This window comes from Melospiza georgiana, chromosome 5 (genome assembly GCF_028018845.1).
Source record: "Melospiza georgiana isolate bMelGeo1 chromosome 5, bMelGeo1.pri, whole genome shotgun sequence".
Taxonomy (NCBI): domain Eukaryota; kingdom Metazoa; phylum Chordata; class Aves; order Passeriformes; family Passerellidae; genus Melospiza; species Melospiza georgiana.
Window position 1 is genome coordinate 61,498,896 of NC_080434.1, and position 20,318 is coordinate 61,519,213.

Sequence of the window (20,318 nt, forward strand, 5' to 3'; positions counted from 1 at the left end):
TGCAGAAAAGACATTTAGTCTCTCTGACCTACTAAAGCTCCTGCTGTAGTAAGGCTGGATCATCTTCTGTTTGGTGCTTATCTGTGTCTAGTTTGGGAAACCTTTTTATAGACAATTATAGAATTATGGGAACTTTATAGAAGAACAAGGCTTACAAAAGGACTATAAATAAGGTCTACAGAGTTTAGGAAATGTAACTCCCCAAAGCTGTGAAATAGTTGGATTTGTTTATATTAGAGGGAAGAGGACTGGACAGGAAGAGAAGAATGTTACAGAGTTATTAACAACTAATTGGGTTTTTTTTCACTTCTCTCCAGCAGTTTCATTTGGAGTGATGAGTTTAATTTAAACACTGGAAACATTTTTCTGTTGTCTGAATTAGTGAAAGGCTACCAAGGCTTTTGGAAAATGTACTTCAATGGATATTTTAAAGACTGAGTTGATAACATCTTGTAGGGGATTATATAGCTGTGTAAACTGATTCTGACTCAGTGATGCTTTCACAATCTAGGCGTTTAGAAAGGTCTTGTCAACATATTTTTTTAATTATAAGAATTTGGTAATTTTAATAATTATGTTGCCATATTTAGTATGAAATTGTATATCATAATTAATGTAAAATGCTTTCTATAAGAAATTCAGTTAATTCAGACGGAAATATTTTGGATCATAAACCACTTTTTCTTCTTTTTTAGTTTCATCTTGCTAAGCCACAAACTAGGTTACAGAAAAAACTAAATTATTTATATTATTGTGACTTCATTCTTATTGCTCTTGTTAATAATGTAACAGAAGAACACAAATGTATTTCTTGAGCTTTTAAAAAGTCTTCAACGACATTTCTTCCCTTAATGGCTATTCATTTTTGATCTGGATGTGAGTTACAGCATCACTGTCTTCAGTGTTCTGGTTTGTCATATTTTAATTATGTTGTTGAGTAAATGAACTCCTACCTTCACAAAGTAATAATCAGTTTAGTAGGTAGAACATTTCTTTCCTTGAGAATTACTGTGAAATGCTATAGAATGGCTTTTGACAAGGCGAAAGTTTGTGTTCCAGCAGCAACAGTGAAATTAGGTGGCTTTTCAACCCATTCATCAAGCTCCTGCTTTTGACAGAGGAAACATCATTAACAAAGAAGAATGCATTTTACTCTGAGGGGTGCAGAAATTTAAACCTTCTGGATTATTTCAACTGTGAAAAAGAGGGTAACAGTCAAAAGAAAAGCTTTACTAATATAAAAAAAGGCTTAGTTTTTAGTAGAATTATTCTGCTAAAGTAGAATACTATATATTTTATACTTTTCTGCTATGCCTTATATATATTAGGAGAAAGAAAAATCCAGTGGTTTTCATATTTACTGGCCTCTTACTTTTGAGATCTCGCTTGTAAGTAATGCAGCATGTGCCACTGAAGATTTTGATAGTTTCCAGACTGCTCTAAGTAAGCTCTAGATCTGGCAATTTCTGTAATGAGGGGAAAAAAACCCCTAGAATACAAAACAACACAACTTCCCCTATTAATCTATATCTATTCTGTTTTCATCCTTCAGGATATTTAACTCAGAGACATGCAAATGCATTATATTCTTCCCCAAGTGCTTTAGAACTGTAATATGCTTTGTATCACTGGTTATCTCTTTCAGATTTTTTATGGTCTAGCATGTAGGACTGTTTCTAAAAAAGCAGAGAACTCAGTGTTTCTGGATTAATTTATTTTGCTTGCTTACAAATTAATTATTTTCCTTTTCTCTCTGTAGCTCTTTTATGACCTTTATTTCTTCCTTATTAGTTTCATTGTCTGAGCCTGAAATTTTAAACTTCTTAGGATGCTGAAAGAGAGGTGCATGGTACCTTGCGGGCTTTAAGAAATATTTTTTAACTGAAAACATGGTGTAACTTAGAGCTTTACTTGTGATGTTCTAATTGCATTGTGATCCTGCTATCCTTTGTACTAGCCAGAAATAAATTCTTCTGTTTTAACTTCGTAACAATTAATTGGGGTTATGTTCTCACCTTTACATTTAGTCTCCAGAATACCTGGAAGGATAATCTCTCTGTCACATTGCTTTAGCAGTAATTGTTGTTTTTATTTTTTGTTGTTTTTATTTTTTTTTTTTGTGTGTGTGTGAGAGTTATGGTGGAAGAGATGATGGTTAGTTAAGTTGCTGGCTATTGCTAAAACATATTTACAGTATACTTCTGTGATGTCACTTCTTTCCTGAAATGTGAAGGTGAGGGAGAATTTGTGATCATGGATTGATATGGAGTAAATAAACCAGAAATTATGTAGCAGAAATGAAACAGATCTGGGATTCGTATTATTCATATTTTAGTGTGTAGTGTACAAGACTGGGTCCATCTCCTCAGCCTTTTCAAATCTGGGATGACTCTGACATGAATAAAGGCAGGAGTGTCATTGCATGATACATTACAGGCAATGTGGTGCCTACAAAGTTGAAGCGCTGGCTGAGAATGATTAAGGTTTACACTTTTCACCTATATGACTTTACTGGAAATCCTGTTATTTTATGGATTTAACTTCTCACAAGTCTTGAGTTGGTGCCCAGGTCCCCATTTTTCCTAGGAACTTGTAATCTGTCAGGGATTGAATTAAGAAAGACAGTAGGAAATGCTGAGGCCAGCAGCCCAGTTTATTTTCTCTCCCTGCAGATAATTGAGTGACTCTCTCTCCTTTGCTTTCTTACTGGTATACTTTCTTTTGATTTTTGGATAGCCAGGCTTTTGTTAAGAGAAATAACAGAAAGCTAAACAAAAGTTTTCTGAACAGGAGAGAGAGCTTAGATTTACTCACAAGACAAATAGGAGACACACTGTGTGTGCCTGGACAAGGTTCTGCTCACATACTCAATGGTTTGGACTCTAAGTTGTGGTCATGTTCAGTTTTGCAAAAGTTCTGCTTCTCAGGAAAAACGTCCCTGTGGCTGCAGAGTGGTTTTAATCCTGCTTTCTGACATTGCAATGCCATTGGTGACTCCCTTCTCCTTTTCCCCATTCCTTTTACTGAGTGTTTGATTGGTCCTAGAGAGTAGTTTGTAGAAAAGGAGAAATATAGCTCAGAAGCAGCCTGGTGGTTGGGGCAATCTCCTGGGGTGAACAGCATCTAAATTTAAATAACTTTGTAAGGCATTAGTGTGGGTGCAAGTGTCTGCATGTTAGAACTTAGGTGGTCCTGTGCATAAACACCCTTGTTGTGGAGGTTTTAGTTGTGTAAAGGATTAGGTTGCAGTCGAGTGGGAAATTTGAGGATATCGGTGACATCTGATGTTGGTACCTGGAACTAATTTTGTGGATTTGGCACCTGGTGTTTCTTACTGATTGACGTTATTTTATAAAGCCCAGTAGTTGGGGTCTTTTATATCTAGGAGTCTTCATTATTTCATTTTTAATATTAAAAGAGCTTTTGTTGTTTTTCATGTTAAAAGATGTAAATAGCTTACCTGAAAGATGATGCCATCTTAATATATGACAGCTTTAAAATACCGGATTTTTCTTACTCATGTTTCATTTGTTGAATAGAATGGTATTGGTGTCTATGGAATTCATGACTTACCAAAATGTTACCATGCATACATAATTTTTTGGATGACTATATTTTAAAAGAACAATCTCACAATCTAATAATTTAGACCCAGGTTGGTTTTGTTTTGTTTTGTTTTTCTTAACAGGCATTTTTCCTTCCATATTTAATAAGAATATTTCTCAAACGAAACATATAGAACTTATTTATAATAACAGTTCACTCTGTGTTTTTAATACTACTAATAAAATACTGGAATTTGACAGAGAGTTTTCAGGTGCTAGATTTATTAAGAGGTTGCTGCTTTTTTTTTTCCTTTTTTTTTTAAACTAGTTTTGGAAGAAGGCCATCTTGAATTTTATGAGGAGCAATTTGTTATAGTCAAGCCAAAATGTAATATCTGTGATGCAGTGTTAGAAATAGAACTACTAGGTAGAGGGTCTTACAGTATTTTTTTAGGAATTGAAAGGGTTGGTGTTTTTTTAATATGTATAAGAAATAGCTAAATATCTGGGATTTTGTATGAAATTAGGTGCCTGAAGTTTTTTATAATGCCTAAGGATTTACAGAAAAGGTGCAGTGTTTCCCTTCTTCTACCCTCAAAACCTTTTAATGCTCTTTAAATAGCATCACTGAAAAAAGGACATCAGAAATCAGACACAGACACCAATCCTGACACTTGATTTGTGCTAACTTCAAAAGTAGGCAGCAGCTCCCATCATCACTCAGCACCAGCTGACAAGTTTTGTATGTAAATTGCAGTTCATTCTGCTCACATGAATGAGTTAGACCTTTATGTGTGTGCCTTCATATGTAATCACTCTCTTAATATAAGCAGTCCTATTAACGTTATATCAAAGTAATTTCTCCTCCCAAAATTGGAAATCCCATTTTCTTGACAAAGGGTAGTGTTTCTAAATATAAGTACTGTATCACATCTGGAATTTTTATGGTGGTGTGGTGTGGGATAACTGTGCAGAGCCAGTTAATACAGAAGTGAGTTGATATTCACACGTTTCAAAGCAAAAGATAGTTTTTCAAAGACCAGGATAGCTTTTACATTGGACACTTAATTATGCTACTTCTACTCTGCACTTATGCTGTGCCTTTCATCCCTGAATGTTCAAGCCTAGAAGCAACATTAGCCTTACAGCATCCATCTTATTGATGTAGGTAACAGTAATAAATCACTGAGGCCTGGTTTGCTTACTTCTGTGAAGTAAGTAAATGGACTTGACCAAAGTATAAAGACTTAGGCATCTGATAAAGAACTGCACACAGATCTGATTCTCAGCTTCAATCTGTATAATACATATAGTATATAATTATAATATATAATTGTAATATAATTATATATTATAATATACATTGTATAATATATAATGTAATATCTATAGTAAAATAGTACATATCAATTTATACGTGATATATAATATCTGTATAAAAACTTCATAATATATATACTCAAAGAAAGATTTTGGCCCTTTGAAAGGCTGTCTGACTTTATCTCTTCTTGTGTTACCAAGCTAACTTCAGGGTACCTTTGCCTCTCAAGTATTGAACTTCCACCCTTTGGAAAATATTTTTAACTTCAAACAAATGCATTGACTTTATCTATTTTTTTTTTTTTTTTAGTGGAAACATTTGTAAAAAACAGAAACTAATTTAAGTAGTAGGCATTGGCATCGGCATGTTATCTGCTTAGACCCCCAGAGTTGCCATGGTTAACAGGCAGTCCCAGCAGATTCATGCCTGGAAAAAGGATACATCTCCTAGCAGGACTTGACAAATGGTAACTTGTCATAATACTGATTCTCCCCTACTAAAAAACAGTTTTTGTGCGAATAGATGGTGTTTAGGACCGCACTTGAAAATTCAGAATTAATTTAGTCCGGTGATTTATCCAGCTTTCTAGATTAGATGATAGTGTTTTGCAATAGGTATTTCTGGATAAATTACATTGACTTGAACTGAACATATTTTGGTATCTTAATACAAAATTTTTAGGTGTAATCCAAATTATGTGGGTGTACATTCTGGTACTATCTGGATATCCTGATGCCAGCAGAGTTGTTTAGTAAATGTCACTCTTAATGATATCCCCCACTCAGTGCCAGGAGAATATAGACTAGTTGCACATGGTAAGAGATTTGAGTTGCCAGAAAGGCTGACAGCAGTGCCTTTTCAGCATGGTGTCACTCCAGTTAGGCATCCTCAGGTATTATATGGTGATATTTTCTTGTGAAGTTGTGGCTTAAATAAAGTACTTCTCCTAGTTGAAATTGCATTGCAAACCGACCCTTTGCACCCTTTTCAGTAGGAACAAATTGAAATGATATGCTGATAGGATGTGGTTATTTGGGCTCATTCTGTTTCCTTCTCTGGGGCATTAGATCAAAAAAAGCAAGTTACTCTCTGCAGGATTCCCTCTCAAAACAAAACCTCAAAAACCCCAAAACAAGTGAAAATCCCAAAGACCACCCAGAACATTTTGGTGTAAAATATATTCAAGTATAGAAGTACAACAGGCGGAAAACATGTGATTCAAATCCACTAACATGTACAGAGACCACTATATGAGAAACCATGTCTGGTTGTAGTCAAAGATGAGTGGGTTTGGTCTGAGAGCTCATCTTTCTTTCTCTTCCTAAATGAACTCAGAAATTTTGATACTGTTTACTTTATTCAAAAATGCCATCAAAATTATTTTCAGGTAATTGTAACTCTTCAGAATGACATGATGGAGCCTGGTCTCAGGGAAATATTACAAGACATACATGTATTTTTCAGAGATCACTTTCACTTGTATTTGCCAGTGAAAAAGTATATGTACTTGAGGCTTTGCTATAAAGTTTTTGTGTAGTTAAAGAAATAATTTGTGGAAGTCTGAGAAATTATAGTAACGCTAACTTGTAATATGACTATTTTCTCATAACTCATAAATGTGTGTCCCCCATCAAATTATTTCAGATTGCTGAATTTGCACAAGTAGATGAATATTTGCAGATCTCAGCGAATACTTGCCATTTCTCTGCCAGGTGAACCTTTGATCTGCATCTGTTTTTTTGGATGAGTAAGATGAGTAATACCAAAGTCTTTATGCCTTCTGAGAGCAGGTTATGTGTCTGGTTTGGTCTCAAGCCTTCTCTGCCACATGCTAGAGATTCTCTATCCCTATCTGGAGAAATTTGCATGCTTTTTTTCATTTTAAATGCAGTTTACTTTTAAAAGTTCTGCCTTCAAATTATGTTGATTGAAAATCCTCACTTTTGTAGTGCTATAGAGAGAACAATTCAAACAAGGACATACATGAGTAATCTGAATGTTTAGAAAGTTTTAAGGGAGTGAAAAAAGGAACTGTCATTCTAAAATTTTACTTTCTTCCTGGTTTACTTGAAAATGCATTGTTTCTATGGCTATGAGCACAGATGTGGATGTTTTATTTTTTAATGCTGAAACCTGTAAATGGAGATGTATCTTTGGGCCATGTTGTGTTGTGTGTAAACTTGATAAGACAGTTTAAGTTCTTTAAATAAAAAAGAAAAAAGGAAAAATATGTAAATACTGTCTAGATAAACATAGTGATTAATTTTGTTGTTTATTCCAGTCTTTTTCTTAAACAGATTGTTCTTGTGATTGCAGTTACTTATAGTGGTTTTGATTGTGCAGTTGTAGACAGTGTGGATCTGTTTGGGCAGTGGGAGCCCCAGAAGAGGAGGAGGAGGATGGATTTCTCTGTGTGCTTAGTGGCTGGAGGTGGCACTTTGTGCCATGGTCTAGTTGACAAATGTTTGACTTGATCATCTTAGAGGTTTTTGCTGACCTACGTGACTCTGTGGTTCTGTGTTCCCAACTGAAAAATTCAGTTTTATCAGGTGGAATTCCTTGTGGAGCTGTAACACAGAAATTTACTTTTGACCTGCAGTAATTTGCATGCCTGGAACATGAATGCTATTTGTCATTGGTTTATAGAGGGCTAGGCTCTTGCTGGGTTTATGTACCTTGAATCCTTTTAGCTCTGTCCATTGTGGAATAACAAAATGGTTTGGGTTGAAAGGGACCTTTAAAGGTCATCTAGTCCAACACCCCTGCAATGATCAAGACATCTTCAACTAGATCAGATTTCTCAGAGCCCCATCCAGCCTGATCTGAACTGTGTCCAGAATCTACCAGCAATCTACCACCTCTCTGGGCATCCCATTCCAGTGTTTTGCCACCATCACTGTAAAAATTTCTTCCTTCAGTCTACTCTGAATTTATAGTCTTTCAGTTTAAAACCATTACTCTTATCCTGTTTCTGAAGGCACTACTAAAAAGTCTATCTTCATCTTTCATACAAGCTCTCTTGAAGAACTGAAAAGAAGCAATTATGTCTGCCTGCAGCCTTCTCTTCTCTAGGCTGAACAACCCCAACTCCCTCAGCCTGGCATCCTAGGAGAGGTGTTCATCCCTTTGGTGGATTTTGTTACCCTCCTATCTGGACCTGCTCTAACAGGTCTGTTTTTCCTGTAGTGGGGACTCCAGATGTAGTACTGGATGTAGTACTCCACGTGGGGTCTCACCAGAATGGAGCAGAGGGGCAGAATTGCCTCGTCAAACTCAGCCCTGCTACTTTTGCTGTTGCTTTTCTGGGCTGCAAGTGCACATTGCTGGGTCATGTCCAGCTTTTTACCCACCTGTACCCCCCGTCCTTCTCTGCAGGGCTGCTCTCAATCCCTTCATCCCTCAGCCTGTATTGATACTGGGGGTTGCCTCCAAGTGCAGGAATTTGCACAGTCTGCAGATCTGTACACTCTGAATATGCAGATGCACTGAAATATGGAGAGATGTATAGTAATTACTGTAACTTTGGAATAGGAGTCTTTCTCTTGGCATGTGTGGCCAGCAGCCAGGTAATGCATTGACTCTGTTGGAGTGTATAATTACTTGTAAGAGTCAGATAGTTATTCTTTTAAGGCTAAGAACTTAAAAGATAGTTGTTATGTTCATTGCTAAAATCACTATTACAATCAAAATATTGCCTTCACTATTACAATCAAAATATTGCCTTCACAAATGTATGTATAAATGTGTCTGCATCCAAACACAGTGTTCATTGTATTTCAGGAAACACAACATCTCTGAACACTTAAGTGTGGTTTTATGTTCCTTTTTCACATTAGAGCCAATTAACATGTGACTGAAATTTTCAGGAGTACTAGTTACTGGATATATTGTCACAAGTCAATTTATATTCAGCTATTATAGCATAAAATTGAAGAGAACACACAAATGGAAGCAGGGAGTTTTTGACAACATGCTTCATTTGCAAAGGGTAAGCAGCTCAAAAGAAATTAGGGGAAAAATGTAAAGGTTGAAAAGAGAAGAAAATAAGAAATGGTTATCTCCACTATATACATATGAAAAAAAACTCACATATTCAGTCTAGAGCAAGAATTTTGATTAAAACCATCTAACGACTGCCGTAGAAACACTAATATTTGAAGGCGGTTTGGTTTTTTAAACACTATCCAATTTTTTTGGCAGATGCCTCTGTTTGAAGTTCAGAGATTCTTTTATGTTAAACAGTAGGTGCCTAATTAGAATAGTTTTGAATTGGAGGAGTTTCAGTGTGAGCAAGAGGAAGCTCTAAAATGTTAAGCTATTCATTTTACTTTGTCTAGTGTCTTAAAGCTGTGAAATTTGAAAAATGGAATTTTTTTTTATTGAATCACTCCTCGTGGTGAACAATCCTAGCATGAATATTAAAAGGGAAGCACTGGGAATAGCATGTGTTAACACATGTTATGTATGTTTATTTATAGTCTAGTGACTTGCTTTATCTTTTTACATTACATGATAAGTAATCTTGTTTTGTGATTAACTCATCTATTTTAATTAAATGTTTACATTTTTGTCAAGTTGAATCACATTTTATTTGTTGCTTATACAATACCATTATAAAGTATGTTTGTAATAAAGACTTGTTTTATGAAGGCAAAATAACAAGCAAAGTAACTATTTCTTCACCATCTCTTTGGAGTGTCTGAGTACCATTGTTGTCCAGACTAGAACCATATTTCAGGAGTAATACTTTGTGTTACTTTACTAAAAATTGTTTTCTATAAGTATTTTATAATTTACGACTGATTGCAGAATATAAAATCAAACCAAGAAAGTTTAGGTTTATTGTATTTTGTTGAATCCTGCCCGTGAATTTTTTGGATAAATCAGAGGGGGCTTTTGCTTATAGCAGAACTTATAGCATTGAACTTGAAGCAATTTCCTCAAGGCTGTGCCCAGGCAGGTGCTGAGGACCTTCATGGCCAACCAGTGCTTCACCAGCCCCATTCCCTGTCCATACAGACCTTAAAGAGACTACTTATTCACTGAAAGTTCAGGTGCATAAATTACATACCCTCTTCAGGATTTCTCCTAATTTCTTCTGCCGAGCTATTAATGTCTGTTTTCTTACCCTTTGTAATAATTTAGTAAAATTAAGTACTGTGGCATGATCAGGGCGTGTCTTTCCTCCCCTTTAGTAGTAATATGTCTCTACCATGGATTCGGTATTTCTTGATCAAAATATAATTCTGTTTGAAATACTATAGAATTTAATCAGCTTGAATTGAAGAGGGTGAAAACCATTCCAATTTTTTTCTCCTGCTGTTTTTCTATTCTTTGGTTTGGAACAGCATCACTTGAGTTTTCTTTAACACTATGGACTCCTATTTGAGTTCTGATAAAGTTCAAAGTTATTATGAACTGAGAGGATTTTACCTTTACCATCAGATTTTTCTTTCTGTAAACTGTATATTGAAATAAAATGATTGAAATTTGCTGCAGGTGATTAGGTCACTTACCAGTGGTTAAATGTGCTAGCTAGTGGTTAAATATGTTTCTACATTCTTCAGTTTTTATTTACTAATTGCATTTATTGTATTACTTCAGTGCATAATTATTTTGATACATGTGTGTACTATGAGCCAAAGTCCTAAACTCATACATCTCTAGGCAGAACTTGAGATGAGGCAGTATGGAAAACCTCTATTTTATGAATGCTTCTTTAGATTTTTGTCCAGGACACACCAGCCAGGATGGGGCTGTAGTCTTCTTTTCAGCAGATTCTGAACTTAGAGTAGGAAAATGTTCTTAGCTGATGGGATGCCCTTTCCTTCCCTGACTTCCCTTCATCCCACAGGACAGTGCCTGTTCCAGCTTGTATTCATGGTCAGGTGCTAATTGGGATCAACAAGTGAAACTCCTTAGACTTAGGGATACTGTGGTTATTTCCATCTTATTCTTTTTTGCTGCCAACTTGCCAGTTTGGTCTGTAGGTACCAGAAAGAGTCATGCTGGAGTTGTTTCTGTTAATTATGTTTATTGAGTTAGTTCAGAGCCTTGTGCCAAGGGATCTATCAGCAATACAAGGGGTTTTTGTTCTGCCTTGCAATGTGTCTTGATTGATTTTGTCAGTATTATTTACAATCTCCACTATTCATTTTTTCATTTCAAAGACAGTTTTGTCATGTAGGACTTGTATTTCTCTATGCTGAGGCCTGTGGAGGAGCTTGTTGCTCTTTTTCCAGCTATCAGAAATCAGTTGGTGTGCTGAGCATTAACAAAGCCCAGTGGGCTCCTTTTCACACTATTGCCAGTTCAGCAGATGGAACATTCTCTAGTTCGAAGAAATAATAGGAGATATTTGATAGGTATCTGAAAAATAGACAGTATATGCATTTTCCCACAGAAGTGTGCTCCATCTATCTTTCTGGTATGCAAGATGTATACTCACCCACACTTCCTTCAGAGATGAGCATATAAAGTTCCCTAACATGAATTGAAAATTTAATTTTTCTTCCTCTTGCTATTGTTGAAAACAGTTTTGGCCTTTCTTCTTGCCCTTATAAGCAATTAATTATTTCATTGAGGTGCAAAACAGGAATCCATATTTCTCCTACATGCCAGTTCTACTTCTGCTTGAAAGAAATAAGGAAAGAGGTATGTTTATTCACACAAGTTTTCTAGAAAATAATTTTAAAGAATTGTAGGAACACTTGGAAGAAAAAAGCCTCCTAATACAATGATGTTTTAATGTCAAATGAATGGAAATTGCTCTAGTAGAAAATTACATTTTAATTATATTTTTAATTTTAATAAGATTGATTTTTTTTCCATGCTAAATAACTAAAAGATTAGTGAATGCAATAGAATTAAGGCAAGTAGGGAAAAGAGTTAATGAATCCTAAAATAATTACAGGAATGTTTTAGGGATTTATCAGTACGTGTATTTTGGCCTTTTCTGTGTTACTTGGAGAAAATTAATATGCTGCTTAAAGACAAAAGAACAGGACTCCTCAGGTGTATTGAAGAGGGATAGTATAAAGGGGAGTATCAAAGAGGCAGGCAGTATCTTCCTTTAGAGCCTCTTGCTGTCTCTTGCCATTGGTCCAGGTGCATCCTGTTCAGAGGGACACTCAGAATGGGATCACTGAACATCCCTGGGTGTAAGCTTTTAAGCCTCCTAAGCTACATATGAAAAATTGTTGTGGAGTGAATTATGTTTCTTAACACATTAATGCCAAAAACTGCTAGGTAACTGTGCTATCCCTTTTCTGTTATGCATGATTGTGTCCAAAATGTGTCCTTGAAAACCAAGCTTAGGTATTATTCTTTTGGAGCAATACTGTGTTTCTGCTTATTGTGTTTCAGCTTCTACTTATTGGAATATAGACACTTAATGCTTTCGGTTCCCTTGTTACTTTTTCGAGTTTTCTGCTTGCAAAAATTTCTGAGTAGCTTTACAGCATAGAGTGTGCTGTAATCAGAGAAATGAGGATATCAGGTCAGTGTCAATGACACATCTTGGTCTATTTATATGTGTACTACATATGGGATGTCACAGTGGTTCATAGCACAAAGAATTGATTCTATGTCAGAAAATATACTCTTGGCTACTGCAACTAGTTTCCTCTTTTCTGTTCAGTTTTTTAGAAAATGTAGCAAGAACAAAGGAAAATTGATAGAGTGTAGACAAATTTTCTCCTATCACTTGCCAAAAACTAACTGGCTGTTAAGAAATCATGGGTTTTTTTCTCTTTTTATTTTATTTTTTTTTTTTTAATAAATTTGTCTTATGTGTATCTCAAGTGTGAGACTGTTCTGAGCCATGAAATTTAAGCCCATGGGATGAAACCAAATCAAAGACGTTATATTCTGCCTTTCCCATTTTCTTAAGTACTTTATTCTCACAGTTAATATTTATCTGATCAGTAGATGAAAAGGTAGCTAGGTGCACAATGTATTTTAAAGAAATTTATTTGCATATAATCTTCCTGCATAACAGGTTTTTTCTTCTTTTTATTGTTAGTATTTTTGCTGTTCTGATAAATATGATTTTTAAATTCAGGAAGACCTAACATATTTTAAGAAAATATTGCAGCATCCTGAATGAGAGAAAGGTAGACTTATAAATACAACGGTATCCATTCCCCTACCTTAAAGAAGAAAAAAAGACACCAGGCAGAAAAAGAACAAACCTGGTTATATATTTTAAAAATACAAGATGAAGATCAGCTTTTCAACTGGGGGAAGGAGAAAATGTGGCCAAGACACCTTATCATGGGTGAGAGGAGGAAAAATGTTGAGAAACTTGTCCCTGTTCTAACTTGCTAGAACATTAAACTCTGGTGACAATGTGGAAGGAATGCAGTTCTGTTGTCTTCTGTCCATCCTTGAGAGGATCCAAAGCCAGAGGTGCAAAATGCTACAGGAGATACCAAGATCATCCTAGTTTTAAGAGCTTTGGAACTGAAGTTGGTATAAAAATCTTCTACATTTGTTTAAATTAATTGCCAAATTTAAAAAACAGTTGTCAGTGCTCAGTCTGAATCTTGCAAATAAACCTCTAAGAACTAATAAAATTGACTGAATTCATTTTTCCTGTGCTAGGAAAATTATTGTTCCATGTGTGAACTTTATTATACGTATATGTGAACTTCTGTAGTCATAAAAAGGATAATTTAAATAATGATCCTCTTTTAAAAGTAAACATAGAAGACAAATGTCATAAATTCTGTTCCTGCTAACAGTTTAAAAACACTTCAGAAAACAGAACCTGTCTGCAGTAGTCTGCTTCAAGTATGATTAATGTTAAGAATTAGATTTGCACAGCTTTTCAGTAGCTGATCCAATTTCAGTTCATCATGACAGAATTAAAACAAAAGCAAGCTATATTTAGAAACCTAAATTGTGTAAATGTTGAATAATGCTTTCCTGTTTAGTTGGGTTCTGAAGGAGCTTAGCATTGGGTTTTAAAATAAGCTGTTTGGTGCTATTAATATAAAATAATCTTCTCTGCTAAAGAATAGGGTGTCTGAAAAAAGGGTATTTTCTGTAATATAGATAGCATATGCAGTGATTTAGTGCTAAATATGTCCTATTAATTTACTTTCATAACATTGGAGTGTTTCACTCTGCTTAGTACTGTGTCAGAAAACTTGAACTCTTATATTTACAACTGGAAACAGCAATAAGCATCTTGATCCATAAGAGAGTGTTTGAAAAGAGGTACTTAGAAACTAGCTGGGGTAGCATTCCAGATAACAAAGCATGCTCAACCAGGGTTTTGTTGATTTTTATTTTTGAAAAAAACTGTTCATTTTTAATTTTGTATGAGAAGATAAATTTTAATGATGGATTCAGAGAGCATAAGAGGAAGTGTGGAAAAACGGCCAAAGGATTCTGTTAGTATTTTCAACCTTAAATGAATGAGGTCTGAATTCTAACTGACCAGATAAATGAATGTGTTGAAAAACTTCAGATTCCACTGACCTTAACAAAAATTTGCAGCTCTTAGTGCCTTTGAACATCAAGCATTGAACTAAAGATCTAAACCCTCAGTCTTTAACAAGCATACTTGATTCTTCTAGTAGTCATTCCTAAATTCAAGATAATTAATTTTGTTGTGTCTAGAATAAAAGAGAAGACAAGACTTCCTTTATGCCATTTGATCACTTACAGTTATCCATTTTGGCCTTTTCTTCAAGTTTGCTGATCTTGTCAGGAGTTCATGATGAGCTTTTAGGGGAGAGTATTTGACCATTTTCATGTATTCTGTATGGCTCTGAAAATGTGATTCTGTATGAAAAGCATGTAGTGTTTGCCTTGTTCTTACATCAGAAGAATTTTTTCTTTTGTCCATTTTATGCTTGTTTCCAAAGGCTTAAAATGCAAGCTTTGTTTCTGCAATAATGGCTTAGTGTAGGCTTACATTGTTGATCCCCTCAGTAGATGCAATGTAATCCACTTTGGTAATGTGAATTTTTAAACAATCATCAGCCTCTGCTATTAACCCTTCTATACTAATGGTAATACCCTAGAAGAACTACAAAGGCATTTGGTACTCAAGCTTAACATAAGACTTGAAGGACACTTGATGGCATTTACATTCCTTAGTCTAGTCACAGTGAATTGCTGAGCTGATGTTGAACTTCATTGGTACTGTATTCAATATAAAATAGTTGATTGTGAAGTTGATGCTGAAATACGACTTTGCAAAGGATTTCTTTGGGAAAAGATATAGAAAAATCCTTGAAATGTCCTTTGCAATTAAATGCTACTTGAGGATTCTTCTGTCCCTTGCTTTTGTTCGCTATTTAAATGATTTTTGTCAGTAGTAGACTTTTCTCAAACTGCTTTGGTTTTTCTCTTCAAACTAGGTAACATTACCTGCTGAAGAACCTGCTATTGTTAGAACTATTCAGCCATGTTTTCATTCATTAAGCTGTTTGAGATAATTTTTTTCTCTAAAATAGGACAACTATTTATGGCATTCCTTTTCCTTTAATTAGTTCTGTTATATTTTAGTAGCAGATTAAAAAAGTTTTTCTTTGTACCTAATGCAATTTTTTAAATTGTCATTTTGCTCTATTTTTTTATTCTAACCTACTGACTCTTCTCCTTATCTACCTCTCTTCTTTTTTGAGAAAACGGATAAGCCAAGTAAAAATTGATGTGATTACAGTGTGTGTGACCTTTATTATAAAAAAGACCATGGATGATTGAATTTTGTGTCTTAGCAATGAGAATTACTGCACTGTGTATCAATAGTCCCATTGCAAAGATCTATCAAAGTTAATCTGTGTTTACTGTCTCCCCTTGGAGTATTTTGGATATCTCTTGTGTGTCAGTAAGATGAAGAGCTCTCTTCTGTTTCAGTGCACTGTGTGAAAACTACTTCATGTTTAATGAAACCAAGGTTTTATGAGGAATCGCTGAAGGATTATTAACAATGTCAGTAACTTAGCTAACATCCTCTCTGCAAAATTAGTAACTCAGTTTTTTGAGTTGATACCACAATGAAAAAAAACCCCAAACCACCTGGCTTTGTTGAACATCACGTTTTAGTAATTTTTTTGTGTTTGGGAAGGTAAAGACAAGAGATAAGGAATAGTGCAAGCAGGGGACTAATTCGTCAAGAAACATAAAGTTATGTAGTGCAGACTCTTATTGTGATCTTACAGCTTAAAGAAGAACTCAAGACAGCATGCACCTTCAAAAAAATGTAAGAAAAAGCATTATTGTAGTGTTTTTAGAAATGAGTATAAAATCTTCCAAGGACAATGCCAGCCTGAGCAGCTCTGGTGCTACAGCACCTGAAACCAGCTGGACAATAGAGAAAACAAGATATGCTAGGAATGAGGCTTCTTCCCCAAACAGGCTGCTTCAAAATGGACAGTCATCATGAAATAATCAAACAATCAATGAGTATGTAATAAAGTTAACAAATAGGTTTCATTTTATAGTGGATGGGAATGGAACAGATGAGGGAATTCTGTCAAACTTTTTTCCATAATACAGGAGTGTTCACCAGTTGAAGATTACTGCCTGGGTGCGCAATAAGTTTCTGGTTTTCCATAATTAGGCCTGCATGAAGTGACTTGTCTGTTTGCTACTTGAAGTTATAGAAAACTCAAGTTCCATTACAGAGCTGGGTAGAATTAGTTTAGAAGTTCTGGTGTTGTTATTGGCTCTAAAGACATGTTTGAGGACCAGTGTAACATGTTACTTTTAAAAGGAAATATATTCTACCTAAGCATATTGAATGTTTTTGGGCAAGGTTTTTTGAGCCTTGCTTTAATGTTTTGAAATTTTTTTTCATAGTGATAAATTGAACATTACAAGTGCATTTTGCTTCCTAAGTCCAATGGATTGTTTAGGTTTTAGTTCCTGTGTCAACGTTTGTGTAATTTTAATAATATTCTGTCACTCAGTTTAAGGAAATGATAAAATGTGGAACTGAGAAATTGTCAAAACAAAAAAGCAAAATGAGGTGTGGGTGCCAAAGCATAGGTACTTTGGAAAGGTCTGCCTTACTTTTCCATTATTGCATAATGAGTTTTACAATTTTGCCTAAACTTTAAAACAAAAAAAACCACTTCATTAAAAGGCACGAATCAAAATAAAAGAAAGTCCATTTAGGGAATATAAAGTTCTATACAATAGGGCAAGTGGGATAAGCACTGGAACAGGTCACCTGGGGAGGCACTGGGGTCTCCATCCTTGGGGAATTCAATACTTGACTGGACCCAGTGCCAGGCAATGTGCTCTGGTTGACTCTGTTTTGAGTCTGGCTAGATGACCTCTAGAGCTCCCTTCTGACTTCAGCTTCAGTGCTGTGATCATAAACACAAATGCTTAACTCTGCAATGAACCAAAGCAAGGAGAGTTTATTTCACCTCTAAGAAAAGCGATTTCATGTGCTGATTGCAGGCTCTTGTGTGTGGATTGGTTTGAAGGAATCATTGGACTGTGGAATAAACAGTATTACAATAACTGTATTTTTCTGAAATGTGTTCATTTTCTCTGTTATTTTAGCAGCCACTTAGTTTTTTTATTAATATAGTAAAAATAAAAGTAACATTTACAAAAAACAGTAAACATTTTAGATTATGGTACTAAAAGATCTGGATTTACTAAGATAGACTTCAAAAGATAAATGGAGCAGAGGGATCTTAGAGAAAATGTGAACTAATCAGCCAAGAACACAATTAGCAATAATTGTATGCTAACATGCAATTTCTGGCTTCTGACTGCAGTGAGTAGGTATTCAAAGAAGAGAAGATTATTTTTCAAAAAGAAGCAACAGTGGCCCATCACTTTGAAGCAGCATTTTCAGAGTCCAAGTTGGAAAGCAAAAACTGTCCGATGGATACGTGCATTACATTTAAACAGCTTTTAAACACAGTTCCACAACATACTAAAAAATGTCAAGATAGAATTCGTTTCTCAGATACCTGGGCAGAATAATTTTACTGCTACTTCTACACTGTAGGAGCTGAAAATATATAAAAAACCCAAGACTTCTTTGTGTGTTTAATGACAGTGCTGCTGCATTAGATGGTTGTCGGGTGGTTGTGCCCATGGCAAGTGAATTTTCAAAAATTAAATGTAATGGAAACCAATTAGGATTTAATGTAAGATTCCACACACACACTCCCCCCCAAAGTCAGTTCTGTTTAGGACCATGTATACTTTCACACTTGAGTGGAACTTGACCATTCTGATGATTGTGGGAAAGAAATGATCCTTACAGTGTAAATGTCAGTAAATAATCTTTTCTTTAAATTTTAGTCCCAAGAAGACAAATAAAACATCCAAATAAGCATCTGTTCATGAATTGTATAAGTTTTATTCTATTAGCCAAGAAGTATTATTAATGTCAGGCAATTCTGAGTTGTTTGAATCTCATGATTTAATTTCAGAAAATAAGAGAATAGTTAAGAATTTTTCTGCTGTTAATACTTTATGATTTTATTTTTGAAAACAGGTACAATTTGAATGCCAGTTAAGATAAAGATGCCATGCCTCTTTTGCAGTGCAACCTGAAAGGACATAGGTTATGGAAACATTCTTTAGTAGAAAATACTAAAGAACTTCAGATCTGGGTGACACTGGTCCAAAGCAACTTAAATATGAGAAAGATTGAACCTTGGAATTGTTGGGTCTGTGTGAATATGTATGATAGGATTTCTGAATTTGCTGTTCCTGTAAATATGGATATTGTATATTTTTTGTCGCTTGATACTTCATCCAGTGTCTGAAGTCTAGATATTCTGATTAAAGATTTATGTAGTGCCACTCAAAATGGATTTCAGTTCCTTACAATCTTCCAAGTTGCTACAGCCTTTGGTGAAGGATGCAGAAGACAGGGATGTTTCTGGAAATTATAGCCAAGGATGATGAATAGTGAATTGTTTCTGATTTTTTATGTATGTTTATTAGAAACTCTATGTGTAAGGGAGAATTCAAATAAATACATTACTTTTCTCCTTTTTTTTTTTTTGAATGTTACCCAATGCTAATAATATAAATTGTTAAAAAGTGTGATGATTTTAATTATGTGGGTTCAGCCTTGTATGGTTTGCTAGTTACTGCCTAGACAGATAACTCTGCTTAGTTTTTATCTCACATAAACAAAGAATTACTCATGAGGGAAATCTGATTACCTGGAAGTGATGATCTCGGGTTGCATAAGGTCAAAAATTACTGGAGGCTTTAGAAATGGCTGGTCACTGACTGGTCTGTAGAATGGGTAAGATATGCTGGGAAGCTCTTTAGTTCCTTCCAAATCCTTTATTTGCATATTGTATGCATTGCCTTATAACTTAGGAGTCATACAGTAGGATGTTGTTGCAGTAAGGATTTCAAATTACGATTTTTAATTATACAGCTATTTATTATGTGCAGTAAAGAATGAATTTTAAAGATATTACACAGGAAGAATATGAAAGGTTTTAAAGAAAATTGGAAAGAGGCCTTCTTAGCTACCACTGAAGAAGAATTATGGTATTAGAAACATTTGCAAAGCTTTCTGTTACAGAACATATGGATTCAACATCCCTGATGTTTTTCCAGCTGGGAGCTTGGCATACTTATTGTGAACTGTTCCTAGCTGCATGATCTAGAGGTCCACAGACTGGTTGAAAGTGACTGCAGATCTACAGTGCCCTTCGTTTTTTTCCAAATGAAGCGCTAGGAAAAAAAGGAGCAGAGGAACTGAATCAAAGAATCATTTAGGTTGGAAAAGACCTTCGAGATCACTGAGTCTGTTAACCTAGTGGAGAGGTGAAGAAGGCATTAAGTACCTCAGCCTTTTCTTCATCCTTTGTCAGTGTTTCCCTCCACTTAGCCTCCTTTTGTTGCTGATGTATTAACAGAAGCATTTTTTATTGCCTTTTGCAGCAGTAGCCAGATTGTTTGGGTTGGGCTTTGCCCCTTGTAATTTTCTCCCTGCACAGCCTCACAACATCCTTGTGGCCTGACCCTTCTTCTAAAGGTCACAAACTCCTTTTTTCTTTAAGTTTCTGCCAGACCATTCTTTCCCACTAGCTTGCCTTTCAGAACATGAGTACGACCTGCTCCTGTGCCTTTAAGATTTCCTTCTTGAAGAATAAGCATCTGTAATTTCAAAGAACAGATGTAGTTTCAAAGGTTATGTGTGTACCCATGCAATGATGTTGAACCTTTTTGAGGGAATAGGAATCGTCAGGACAAATAATGGGCTGGATGTTTCATCCTTAGATTTTATAACTTTTTCTTTCTTTTTCCTCTTAAACTACAATTTTTAAATGTTTATTTCCTTCCTATTGTTGCTTTAGTCTGGCTACCATGAGATCCTATCTGCTATCACACTCATTTTTATCAAGCTTTCTTTGAAGTAGAGATGCTGATAAATTTATATAAATCCTGTGTATTCTGTGGCACTACTCTGTTCATTAACTGCATATAGATTTTTT

At 35.2% G+C, this 20,318-nt stretch overlaps 1 protein-coding gene across 5 annotated transcripts in view; it reads left to right on the plus strand.

The window, feature by feature from the left end:
- Nucleotides 1–20,318, plus strand: part of SLIT2 (slit guidance ligand 2) — a 256,998-nt gene that overhangs the window by 42,526 nt on the left and 194,154 nt on the right. The window lies entirely within an intron of this gene.